At 35.0% G+C, this 14,153-nt stretch overlaps 1 protein-coding gene across 8 annotated transcripts in view; it reads left to right on the top strand.

Moving 5' to 3' along the window:
- The window catches only part of C1H3orf67 (chromosome 1 C3orf67 homolog), a 247,862-nt gene that overhangs the window by 69,209 nt on the left and 164,500 nt on the right, over nt 1-14,153 (top strand). The window lies entirely within an intron of this gene.

Raw genomic sequence — 14,153 nt, 5'->3', positions numbered from 1 at the left:
ATAATGTGTCCATATTGAAAAGGAAAAAAGCTAAACTCCTTATTTGCAATCAACATAAATGTAGAAAATAAATAAATGAGTTTGGCAAGCTTGAAGAATATGAAAATCAATATACAAAAGTCAGTTGCATCTCTATATACTAGATAGAGTAATCTGAAAATGAAGTTAAGGAAACCGTTCCACTCACAGTATCATCAAAAAGAATAAAATGCTTAGTAATAACTTTAACAAAATTAGTGCAATATTTGTCAACTGACTATTTTAAAATACTGCTGACAGAAATTAAAGATATAAATAAATGGAGAGCCATTCTGTTGGGAGATTTAATATTTTTTTTTTGGTAATTCTCCCCCGATTTATCTAAAGATTCACCAGCAGGTGATTGGTTTTTGTTTGTTTGTTTGTTTTTGGTTTTTTGTAGGCTTTTTTGTAGAAATTGTTGAATTGACCCTAAAATGTATATGGAAATTCAAAGGTGAATAATAGAACAGTTTTGTGAAAGAGCAAATGTGGAGGACTTAAACTTACTGATTTCAGAATTTACTATAAAGCTATAGTGATCAAGGCAGTATGGTACTGGTATAAAGAAGATAGATCAATGAAGCAGTATACAAAAATAAAACCTTACATTTATGGTCAGTTGATTTGTTTATAAATTTGCTAAGGCAGTTCACTTCAGTAAAAGAATAGTATTTTCAGCAAACGATTCTGGAACATTTGGATATCCACATGCAAAAATATTAATTTAGAACCTTACCTCATACCGTATAGAAAAATGAGCTCAAAATGGATTGAAAACATAAATATAAGAATTAAAAGTATAAAACTTACAGAAGAAAACAGTAGGAAATCTTCATGACCCTAGGTGTGACAAAGCATTTTTTGATATGACACCAGAACACAGATAATAAAAGAAAAGATAACAAACTGGACTTCGTAAAATTTAAGTTTTGCATTCAGAAGGCACCATTAAGTAAATGAAGACAGGCCTCAGACTGGTGAAAATATTCACAAATTGTCCTGTATCCAGAATATAAAAAGAACTCTCACTGTTTGTTAATAAGGAAACATCTCACCCAGTGTAAAACTTGGTAACAGATTTGAATAGGCAATTCATAAAAGCACATAGATAAATGGCTAAAAAGCACATGATAATATTCTCAATAAGGAAATGCAAATTAAAACCATAACGACTATTTCCATAATTTGGATATCATAGATAATGCTGCTATAAACAGCAGCATATATGTATCTCTTTGAGTTAGTAGTATTTTTGTGTTCTTTGGGTAAATACCTGGTGGTGCAATTACTGGATCTTAGGGTAGTTCTATTTTTAACATTTGCTTAACTGTAGAGAACTGATGGTTACCAGGGGGTAAGAGCACTGGGGGATGGGTTAATTAGGTGATAAGAAATGAGTGTACTTGTTGTGATGAGCACTGAGTGTTCTATGTTGAATCACTGTATTGTACACCTGAAACTAATATTTCACTATATGTTAACTAACTGGAATTTAAATTAAAACTTAAAAACAAATTATTTTTAAAGAAAACCAAAATAAGATACCACCTCATACCCACCACAATGGCTGTCTTCCTGGATATATGCCTAAGAAACGTGAAAATATTATGACCACACACAGAGCTCAACATGAATGTTCTTAGTACTATTATTCAGTTTGGCCAAACCTGGACTACAATTCCATCAACTTCGTTGGTGAATGGGTAAGCAAAATGTGGCATATCCATATATATATCAGTACTGTTCTGCAGTAATGATAAAGTAATGATACAGGCTACAGTATGGATGGATGTCAAAAACATTGTGCTCTGGGCACCTGGGTGGCTCAGTGGGTTAAAGCCTCTGTCTTTGGCTCAGGTCATGACCCCAGGGTCCTGCGATCTAGCCCTGTGGGCTCTCTGCTCAGCGGGGAGCCTGCTTCCCTTCCTCTCTCTCTGCCTGCTTGTGATCTCTGTCTGTCAAATAAACAAAATCTTTAAAAACAAAACAAAACATTGTGCTCAATGAAAGACGTCACATGCAAAAAATTTTATATTTTATATTCCATTTATATGAAATATCCGGAGAAGGCAAATGTTTGCAGACCCAAACCAGATTCTTAGTAGCCTGGGGATGGGGATGAGACTGGGTATTGACCGCAGACAGATGGTAGGATCTATTTGGGTGATGGGAATATTTGACAACCTAATTCTGATGATGGTTGTGTAACCCCTTAAATATACTAAAAATGTACACTAAAAAAGGTGAATTTTTTACCATGTAAGTTGTACCTCGATAAAGCTGTTTTTTAAAAGGGGATCAAATGACATTCAGAGAAAGATTCAGACAGCTCCAGTTCTTGATTTAAAGCCATACATGTGAATTGTGCATTGTAATGAATGCTAATTATAAAAAAGAGGCCTACCTTGTGTTTTAATAAGTATATGAAAGCATCTTAGGTTCAGAATTCTGAATTTTTCTATAAAGGACAAAAGAATCCTCAGGGAATTTAAACTTAAGCAGAAAGGACCCAGGAAAAATTGATATAATAAAATTCCCATGGTGATCAAGAAGTATAGGAGTGAATGCGTAAGGGAGGCCTTCTGCATGGTGCCATCTTCTATATGGCTTTAAATTTCAGTGCACAGCCATATTAACTATATACCCAAACATCATGGCACACATTTACATATACTATTTTGCAAACTCACTTTTCTCTTGTAACTTATACTTAGAGCTATTTGGCAGCATCACTGAAGGTGTGCATTCAGATTTGGTGATTTTTAGCTCATGATAAGAAAAATAAATACCATTTTTACTTTAAGAACAAATAATTCTAATAAACGAATCTAATCCTCAGAAGCCTGACATCAGCTATGCAAGTTCACTCTAACCTGGAGTGAAAATTCATTGGTTGTAAATGATAGTACCTATGGAAGAAAAGTGAATAGGTAATCTAAATAGACAAGTTTATCTACACTATTGGATGGTTGCTACCATTTACTCAAATACTCACTGAGGTGCCATTGTTAAAAAAAAATTGTCAATCAAAGATGAAGATATAAAAGCAAATTGGAAATTGAATTGAAAAGTAATTTTACTTTCAAATGGTTTGCAAATGTAGATGTTAAGTTTGGAATGAATGTCGCTAATGACCATAGCTGAGAGAGTTATACACCTGCTGATCACTAGAATATTATAATAAATGAGGTTGATTTTCCTGTTGACTACCCCATTTTTTCTCAACATGGTCTCATTACTTTTTCTATCACATTGCTGACCCTTAGCTATGAATGCTCACTTACAGATATAAAAATGTATTAACTCATTTATGGTTTTTTAAATAAAAAATGTCTTTAAGAGCAGCAATGCCAATGTTGCTTGTCTTTTTCTGCTTCGTTAGGTCACAGGAGGTTTTAGATGGTGAAAATCAAGCCTGTATTACAACTGAAGAGCTGTTTTACAAGCAGTCTTCCTTACAGCAACTAAATTGTCCCCAAAAAAGCACATGAACACATGAGCATAATGAAGCTTTTAAGCAGGCACACATATGCGTTTATATTCTCTCTCATGAATGACTAATTTTAATTTTTTTAAAGTAGCAATTCAGCTTGCTTTCAAAGCCATTTAAGCTTAGCACATGATTTTGTTTTCCCTCCAAAACCAACTATTCTTGATTATGAGATAGGGAAGGTTTGCATATTTATTTTTGCAAAGACAGTAGAATAAATTCTCATCAGTATATGAGTGCCTTAGTCTTAATACCTCTGTCCTAAACTGGGCACATGAGCATTTACAAGTTTTTCTGAGACCAAAGCCATGATGGTTAGATTTAACTGAGAACTATCTTGTGCAGACCAAAACCTAACCTCCACAAGGGCAAAATCAGGCCCTGTACCCCCTGTGTGTTTCTTATCATGTGCTACAGCCCAGGGGGGCATACCTTTCTTAATAAATAATTTTAGTTAGTAGAAAAATAAAGGCTAAAAATATGTAGCCACCTAAGATGATGGTTAATACTTAGGTAGTTTTCTGTATGCCAGACATTGTTCTAAGCATTTTTCTTATAGTCACTTAATGTATGCAGTCTTCACATCAATTCTATAAATACTCTTATTTTCTACATTTTATTAATAAAGAAACTGAAGTACAGAAGGTTAAATAACTTGGGTAAGCTAGAAATGGTGAAGCCAAAATTTGAATACAGAAAATATGGCTTTGAAATTATTGCTTTTAACCATTATGCCTTATTTCCACACTTGATAATTAGTCTAAAATAATAACAATTTGGGGCACCTGGGTAGCTCAGTCAGTTAAGCATCCAGCTCTTGATTTCGGCTCAGAACATGATCTCGGGGTCTTGAGATTGAACCTCATGTCGGGCTCTGTGTTCAGTGTGGAGTCTGATTGAGATTCTTTCTCTCTCCCTTTGCCTCTGCCCCCCTCCCTGCTCACATTCTCTCTCTCTCTCTCTCTCTAAAATAAATAAATAAAAATCTTTAAAATAATAACAATCACTAAAAAAAAGTAGCAGTACTCAAAAACTACAGTCAACTCTAGACAACACTGATGATGAATTTGAATAAATTGTCCTTCCCCCAAACTGCAGAAATCCCATCTCTTGTGTTTGTACATCTGCATACTAGGAACTTTTACAAATTATCAAACATTTCAGGGCAGTCAGATTTCTTTGTGGAGTTTAGAATGAGAGGCTTCTTGAAACTCTAAAATGGGCTTTGGAATTCCGAGTTCTAGTAACCTTTTAAAACTCAATTAGATGTTACTAGCAAGTGGTAAAGCTGAAATATATAGGACCACATGTTATTCACCCATGAAAACAAAGGAAAAGATTTGCATATTTGCATGAGATTATGGCCCATAAAGTGGGCTATAGTTACTGACCTAGAACACCAAAGGGGAATGAAAGAAATTCAATAATAGAAGTTGAAAAACATGCTGTGGTAAATCAAAAAATGGTGTAATTATTTTTAATTTGGAGATCTGAGATGTTTTCCAGGAGGATGTGGGATTTCAACCCAAACTGTGATGGATGAATATAATTTCAGTTGGCAGAATGAGAGAAGGGGCTTTCCAAGGGAAATGCATAAACAAAGGCATGGAAGTATGAAAGGATGGAGTATGTTTAAGTAGCAAACATGCTGGTATTGTCATTGTGGCAGCCCACTCCACTGTTCCATGTCACATCCTGTGGGTCTACCTCTGATATCAGCTGTGGCTGCAGTGGGTGGTGTGAAGCAGTTTGCTTGGATAGTATCCCATATCAAGTACCATCTGGGATCTTCTCTGATGCTGTGGGAGCCTACTACTCTACCCACAGACAGGCAGAACCTGGAAATACTAGGGTGGTAGGCCCTCTGAGGGAACCCTTAACCACTCAGTGTTAGGAGTTAGTGGATATAGGTTCCCACCTCCTACTCTTCGAGTGGACAGTTCTGGGAGGCATTCTGTACATGTCTCCATGGATATTCTAGTGAAATGGAACCACTGTGGTCTATAGCAGTGTTGCTGACAGTGTATTCTTATCTTGGCTTTTCCCGTTTTGTTATCTTACTCTCCCTCTTCTTCACTCCTGTGTCATGAAATCACTTGTCCAGTAAACTGTGTGCAACTGTGTTCTTTTCTCAGCTTCTGCTTTTGAAGGTGTGCTTCCTAAAGAGGTTGCACAGCTCAACCAGGTATGTGCAAAGGCTTTGATTATCAAACAGACTCAAAAGAATCAGAGATCTTAGCCAGTGCTGATAGGTGAAACAAGAGATCTGGAACAACCATTGCAGCTCTCCAGTTCTTTCTAAATGCACTTTGGCCCAGGTTGAACAGATGACTTCTCTAAACAGTATTTGAGAGGACACCACCTGAAAATGTTGCTCACCCGAACGGAGCTCTTACACTTTTAGCCTATGTGACATTTTCCAAAGAACCATGCCCCATAAGTGCATGGATCCAAGTTTGTTAACCAAAAGCAATCTTAGAAAGATCAGGTACATCCTGAAAAAGGAAAAAAGAAAATCCCTTCTATTAAGGATTTCCCCTCTAATAAACACCACTGATGTATTTGTCAGAGGTCAGTCACGTTTACAAGGAGCTTTGGCTCGTTACCTTTCTCTTGGAATGAATGCCCTTTAGTAAAGGGGTTGAATGGATTGTAGGCCAGTTACTCAACTCTTCCTTCCTAGTAAGCAGGAAACTTTCAAAAACACTAAACCATGCACTGCCATCCTTTAGAATTGTCAGATAGAATTGTAAATAATGTACCTTTTTCCTCTGGCTTTATCTTTTTAGATAGATTACTGGCTCTGCCACATACTATCTCCGAGACCGTGAACAAATGGCTTAATGTCTCTAAACCTCTCACTATATTGGTAATAATCACTACATATGATTATTAATCTCTACCTCAGAAGAATTGTTGTAAAGAATAAATGAGATAACATTGGTGAAATTGAGTGGAGGTTCTGGCAAATGGGTAGGGATTTAGATGTTTCTCTTCCATTTTCCATCTTCTTCTGTTTATTAAGTATAGCCTTGATATCTGCCCCATCAAGCTCTTCTTGATATCTCATATTTAAGACTCCTCAAAACTAACCCTGGCTTTATTCTGCAATTTCACTCCTTGCTGATGTTCTCACCTGGTTTCTCTGCAACCCCCTGGTTTCAGTCTTGAACTCCTTATTATATGAAATCTGACATGAGCAGAGAGTACATTGAGGAATGTGGTGAAAAATGATAATGGAGTAGTGACTAAGGGTCAGATTTTGGAGGTCCTATAATTAAAGGCTTTATTCCTTAGATTATAGGATGCCAAAGAAATTAGAGCCAAGGGGTGACATTCAGTCCCCATGGCTGGTCCACATGAAGAATGGACTAAGAGACAAAAGTATGGAGGCAGAGAGACTAGTGTATTGAAAGCAACAAATGACTGAGAATTGTGGCTACAGAAAACCAAAGAAAAAATAGACATGAAACTACTAGAAAGATGACTATGATAGGATCTGACAGCTAATTGGAACAGTGAAGCCCAAATGTTCAAAACATGAACAATCAGTGATTCACAGAGGTCCTCACTAATAACTGATAGGACTGTGAGTATGTGTATGAGGCCTCTGGTGGGACAGTGAAGTAATCTACAAGAACATAGAAATAAAGAAAGCAAGATTAGCCTATGAGCTTTTAATTGTAAGATCAGAGTTCCTGGATCATAGAAGGTGGTTATTGTTGTTGTTGCTGTTGTTTACAAATTTTTAAGGAAGACTTTGTCAACAGAACATGTGTACACACGTGCACACACACGAAGACAAACATAGGCTCTGTCCATCCAAACACAGTAAAGGATAGGAGTCTTATCTACAAGATATTAAATATTGTGTTCCCAGGAGCAAAGATTATTCTACTGTGGATGTGTTTTTAGGCACTATCTGCCCAAAAGAAAGTCAGCATGTAGTTAAGAATGTATGTATTAGGATCATTTAGATCTGAGTTTAAATCTGGATTCTGCTAGATGTGTAACTTTGGGAACTAAAGCTTTAGTTTCCTCATCTGTTAGTAGAGGTAATAATAGTAGGCATCTTGTAAGATTTGTGGGAGCATTAAGTGAGATAATGCATACAGAATACTTAATACAGTGTTGGCATATAGAAAATGTTAAATAAGTAATTAATATTTAATAAAAATATTGCTACCTTTCCTTTGGGGAATGCATACATCAAGCACTGAAGCATAAATCACTCGTTCTGATCAAGTAAAAAAATTCTGATGCTTGATAGATTTTTTTTTCCTTTAGATAAATTACCACATTCTAGCTGAGTACATTCATCTTGCTAGCTTTCATCATCCTTTCAGGAGACTTTACATGGGTCATGGTTGTAAGACACATGTTTGTGACCTATTGGGTAATTGGATCCAGACTAGAATCCAGAATTGAGTGGGAAATGGTATTTAAAAGAGTGAGAAGGGGAGAAGAGAAGGGGTAATGGTTTACATCAGATGAGCAAGTATTGTTTTGGAAGTGTTTAGCTGTGGTTCTCTGAAGATGGACATCAGGGCACTCTTGTCGGTGCTGGCACAGCATGGAGCAAATAGTGGCCATTCAGCATAAACCATTCAGCATAAACGAATGAAAGAAATTCAGCCTGTAATGGTAATGACCATACTGTCATATCATTGAAATGACAGTGGATTTTGAAGAGATAAGTTTTAACACTCCGTTACCACTAGCTGTATTTACATAGACTAGTAGCTTCCTAAATTTCTGGAGTCTAGTTTCCCCATCTACAAAATGGAGAATGAATATACTGCCTTAAGTGAAAGATTTTTGTCAGACTTAGTAAGATAATGTCTATGAAATGTGCTAAAAACTGCTACTTAAGAATGGTTATTTTTGGGACGCCTGGGTGGCTCAGTTGGTTAAGCAGCTGCCGTCAGCTCAGGTCATGATCCCAGCGTCCTGGGATCGAGTCCTACATCGAGCTCCTTGCTTGGCAGGGAGCCTGCTTCTCCCTCTGCCTCTGCCTGCCACTCTGTCTGCCTGTGCTCGCTCTAGCTCCTCTCTCTCTGACAAATAAATAAATAAAATCTTTAAAAATATATATATATATATATATATATATATAATGTGTTGTGCTACTGAGGCATTGACTGAATGCTGGTAAAATGAATTAATAAAATTAGGAAGACCTAATAGGAGACCTTAAATAGGAGACCCTAAATAGGAGACCTTAAAGTTAGAATAGATGTGTTAGTTATCATAGTGAAATAGGTTTTGTTTTAAATTAATTTTTGCTCTCTAGGTAGATAAAGTTACCCAGAATGGTGGCAGAAGAAAATTGTGATCTAGGTGCCAGAACTGCCCAGAAATATGAAAGAGTGCCCTAAAGAGAAATAGATGATAGATCAGTATGGAGTAGACTTAGGGAAAGCAGTTCTTAACTTTTTAAAGTGCATGTAGACCATTCAGTCATATGCTGAATCATACAATGTCTTATTACCTTTTTTTTTAGAAAAAAAACTTTATAAAGTATGTTCTCTGACCACAATGGAATGAAATTAAAAACCAATAGTAATGCAATATATAGAAAAGACTGTACTGTTTGGAAATTAAATAGCACACATCTAAGTAGCACAAGATTCAAAGAAGAAATCATATGGGAAATTAGGAAATATTTCAAACCGAATGAAAATTATAATACAATATACCAGAATTTGTGGGAGACAGTTAACATAATGCTGAGTGGAGGGAAAGCTTATAAGCTTTAAATATTTGTATGAGGAAAAAAAAAAGTTTAAAATTAATTATCTAACCTGTCCATCCTAAGAAGCTGGGGGAAAAAATAACAAATTAAACACAAGTAAGTAGAAGAAAAGAAATAAAAATAGAACTAGGAATCAATAAAATTGAAAACAAAGAATAGAGAAATTGTATGCAGCCAAGAGTTGTTTCTTTAAAAAGATAAGCTTAATAAACCAAAGCAGATTGATTAATAAAAAGAGAAATCACAAGTTTCTAATGTCAGGAATGAGAGAAGGAATAGGACTATAGGTGCTACTGATGTTAAAATGATAATAAAGGGAGGGAGGGGGTTCTGGAGAGTGGTGGGGTTATGGACATTGGGGAGGGTATGTGCTGTGGTGAGTGCTGTGAAGTGTGTAAACCTGGCAATTCACAGACCTGTACCCCTGGGGCTAATAATACATTATATGTTTATAAAAAAAAATATTTTAAAAAGATAATAAAGGGAATAATATGAACAACTTTATGGCAGTAAAGTCACACTTTGTCAAAACTAAAACAACAAAAATTAGAAATCTGAATAACCTACTAATCTATTAAATTGAATGTATAGCCAAAATCTTCCCACAAGAAAACTTCAGACGTAGATTAATTCTATTAACATTTAAACTAGCACCATTTTAAACAAATTTTCTGGCAATATAGGAGGAAGAAACACTTCCCAAATCACTTTGTAGGATTAGCTTAACTCTGTTATCAAAACCTGGCATAGGTATTATGAGAAAATTACAAACCAGTGTCCCTCATGAACATAGATATAAGAATCTTCAACAAAATGGTAGCATAATTGAAATTTATACCAAGAGTACCAGGTTGATTTCACATTTGAAAATCAATTTGTATAATTCAAAATATGGACAGAATAAAGGAACAATAGAATCTGAATTGTTGCAGAAAAAAGACATTGACAAAATTCCACACCCTTACATGACTAAAAAAAAAGAAGAAAAAAAACTTTAAAAATTAGAAATAGAAAAGAATATATTAAATCTGATAAAGGAAACTCACATCTAACATCACATTTAATAGAAACATAGTGAACATAACAGAGTTTTCTGTGCTCATCACTTCAGTTTAGTATATGCTGGAGGTTCTATTCAGTGTGGTAATACAAGAAAAAGAAATAAAAGTTATAAAAATTTAGAAAAGCAGAAGTAAAAGTCTTTATTCACTGAAGACATGCTTGTTTATATATAAAATCCTTGATTGTTTATATATAAAATCCTCTGGAATCTACAACTACTAAAACTAATATTTGAATTAAACAAGTTCACAGAAATAATTACATACAAAAATCACTGGAATTTCTATATACTAGTAGCATTTGGCTGGTGAATGTTTTAAAATTCATTTTCAATCATGTCAAAAAACAAAATATTTAGGAATACATTTAATAAAAGATGTGCAAGATTTCTAAAATGAAACCTATAAAACATTGTGAAAGAAATTAAACAAGGCCTAAATAAGTGCGGAAGCTATATATGTAAGTGAATTGGATGACTCAATATTGTGCTCCCCAAATTGATCTGTAGATTCAACACAATCCAAAACTCGGAACATTTTTATAGAGAACGATAAGTGGTCCTAAAATCTGTGGAAAACAAGGGCCAAACAAACCTGAACAAAACCAAGTTGAATAGTTTCTTTGACTAGTTTCAAAACCTAATACAAACCCACAATGACTGAGGAGTGTGACATTGGTAGATGAATGGATAAATGAAACAAATGGATCAGTGGAAAGCCCAGAAATAGATCCATACTCATGCATATATATTCAACTGGTTTTCAACAAAATATCACAGCATTTCAGTTTGGAAAGGAGAATCTTTAACAAATAGTGCTGGGACAACTGAATAAACATACAGAAACAACCACACCCACTTCCTCACACAATACTGAAATTAATCTTGGACAGATCATAGAATGTAAAACCTAAAACTATGAAGATCCAGAAGAAAATGTTGGAAAGTACCTTCTTTGCAGCTTTGGGCTAGGCAGAAATTTTTTAGGACATAGAAAATACTAGTATAAATATTGATAAACTGGACTTCATGAAATTAAAAACTAATGCTAATCAAAAGGTATCATTAAGCTAATTTAGACAAGTGTATATGAGTCTCTTGTGCACTATTTTTTTTTTAGATTTTATTTATTTATTAGACAGAGATTACAAGTAGGCAGAGAGAGAGGAAGGGAAGCAGGCTCCCTGCTGAGCAGAGAGCCAGACGCAGGACTTGATCCCAGGACCCCAGAATCATGACCTGAGCCAAAGGCAGAGGGTTTAACACACTGAGCCACCCAGATGTCCCACTGTGCTCTGTTCTTGATACCTTTCTGTGAGAAATTATTTCCAAATAAAAGGTTAACAAAAGATATCATTGTGATAATAGGGAAGAACATAATCACAATGCATATATCTGACAAAAGATGTGTATCTAAAATATATAAAGAACTCTTAGAATTATAATAAGAAAACAGCCCAATAAAAATTGAACAAATGACTTAATGGACATTTCACAAGGTATACCAGTAAATACATGTAAAAGTGGTCAGTGTCATTAGTCATAAAACAAATGCAAATAAAATCACAATGATATCAATTCATACCAACTAGAATTGGATAACATTGAAGTCTGATAGTACCAGGGTGCCTGGGTGGCTGTCAGTTCAGCATCCAACTCAGTTTCAGCTCAGGTCATGATCCTTGGGGTCATGAGATCAAGCCCTGAATAGGACTCCATACAGTGCAGAGTCAGCTTGGGATTCTCTCTCTTCCTGCCCCGCCCCCCTCCCCTCTCTCTCTCTCTCTCTCCCCCCAAAACAAAACAAAACTTAAAGTCCAATAATACCAAAAGTTGGTGAGAATGTGGCATCATTGCAACCACTTTGGAGAATTATTTCTATCAAGTTATAACTGTATATCCCCCAATTACCCAGTAATCCCATTCCTAGTTATCAAGAGAATGAAACACCTGTCCACAAGAAGACTCTATGAGCATATTCAGACAGGTTTTATTTATGAGAAACCAATACTGGAAACAAATGCCCATCAATAACAGAATGGATAGATAAATGTATAGCCATGTATGACTCAGCAGTTAAAGAAGGGTACTATTGGTGTGTGCTACAACATGGATGAATCTCAAAAATGTCATGTTAAGTGAAAGAAGCCAGTCACAAAAGAGTATATGCTACACCATTTCATTTACAAGAAGTTCAGGAACAGACAACACTTACCCATGTTAATAGAAATAAAGAGTGAGGATTAGCTAGAAGGCACCAGAAGAGTACTTTCTAAGGTGATGGAAATGTTCAATACTTTTTTTGGAGTGGTGATGAAATCAGTGTATACATTTATCAAAGCACATGAGATTGTACTCTAAAATCCATGTTACAGTTATGCATGTTTTACCCCAATAAAGAAATAAAAGAGACTATATTTGTTTTTTAAAAATATCCATTCATCATGAAAGGTAGAATGTTGGCTCTCTAATAGCTTCCTTTTATAAACAATAAATTTATAAAACCCCTTACCTTGGCTAAAGACCATACATGATTTGTCTCTTGTCTACTACCCTTTCTACTTCATTTTCTTTTTCTACCTACCAGATAAATCCTACCTAACTCTGCTGGCTTTATTGTTCAAAGTAGGTTATTTTTTTTTTCTAGTTCAGTCTTTTATTTGTTATCTTCATTGCACTTTAGATAGTTTGCATTTATTTTGTCTCTTTCTCCTTTTTTATCTTGCTTTTTTCACCATCATGTTCCCCAGTGTATTACCAGGATATTTCTTGGATCGGTGAGAATTTGTTGAACATGTGAATGAGTGAATGAATGAATGTTCATTCCTTTCATTTTATATGTTGATAAGGCGGTTGGCTACTAAAACATTCCTCTATTTGGAGTTTGATCCATACTAATTTCAATAAAAATGACATTGTCTAATCTCCATAAGCAAAGCAAACACTTAATAAAACAGTTTTTGGTTGATGCAACCAAACTTTTTGTATAATGCAAGGGAAGTTTTTCTTCCCTTTCCCTTTCCAAAATCCCTATGTAGTCTTTCCTTCTCTTCCCTAATCAGAATGTCTTACACAAGAGGCCTTGATAACATGACAATTCTTCCCAAATATATTTGAACCTATTGGTAGCCTATTGGTAAAATGTTTGAGCACACTAACCACGTAAGTACATTCATTTATTTCAAAAACAGGAATATGTTGCTGTGCTACTATATAATGAAATATGCACAAAATATAGCATTTTTAAAGGGCAGGATAAAAGATAGAACAGTTTCCTTCTGTACTTCAGCAGATGATTGTGTACCACCCCACCACTTTGAAGACACTGCCTTGGGGCAAAAATCAGGCTACATTTACTTACACATCTAAATATAAAACTATGGTAGACTTAATCCTTTTGCATCTTAACCTTACCTTTGACTCTGGTTTGAAAGGATTTATTGCTTTTTAAATGAAATTATGGGTTTTTTTTTTGTGTAGGTGTAGTAGAATTTTTAGGTCTGGGACATACTCTGAAATCATCTCATCTAATTTTTACTGTACTTAATCTTAACATTGTTCAATAATAGTTTTTCTATAGAATATGTATTTTAGAAAGAAGAAATAATAAGAATAGAAAAGTAGGAAGGGGAGATAAGAAAGAGGTATGGAAGAAGCTTTGTTGACTTTTCAAATAGTTAATTACATAATAAATATTGGTAGCAATTCATTTGAGTGAAATGTTGTCACCTTGAGGGATTACTAACTGTAGAAAATTAGCAGTTTGTACATCTAGATAAAGTTTCTAAAAATGGGGGAAATCACTATTCTCTGATTAAAAAGACAGT

This window comes from Mustela erminea, chromosome 1 (genome assembly GCF_009829155.1).
Source record: "Mustela erminea isolate mMusErm1 chromosome 1, mMusErm1.Pri, whole genome shotgun sequence".
Classification (NCBI taxonomy): domain Eukaryota; kingdom Metazoa; phylum Chordata; class Mammalia; order Carnivora; family Mustelidae; genus Mustela; species Mustela erminea.
This window is presented reverse-complemented; position numbering and strand designations above follow the sequence as displayed.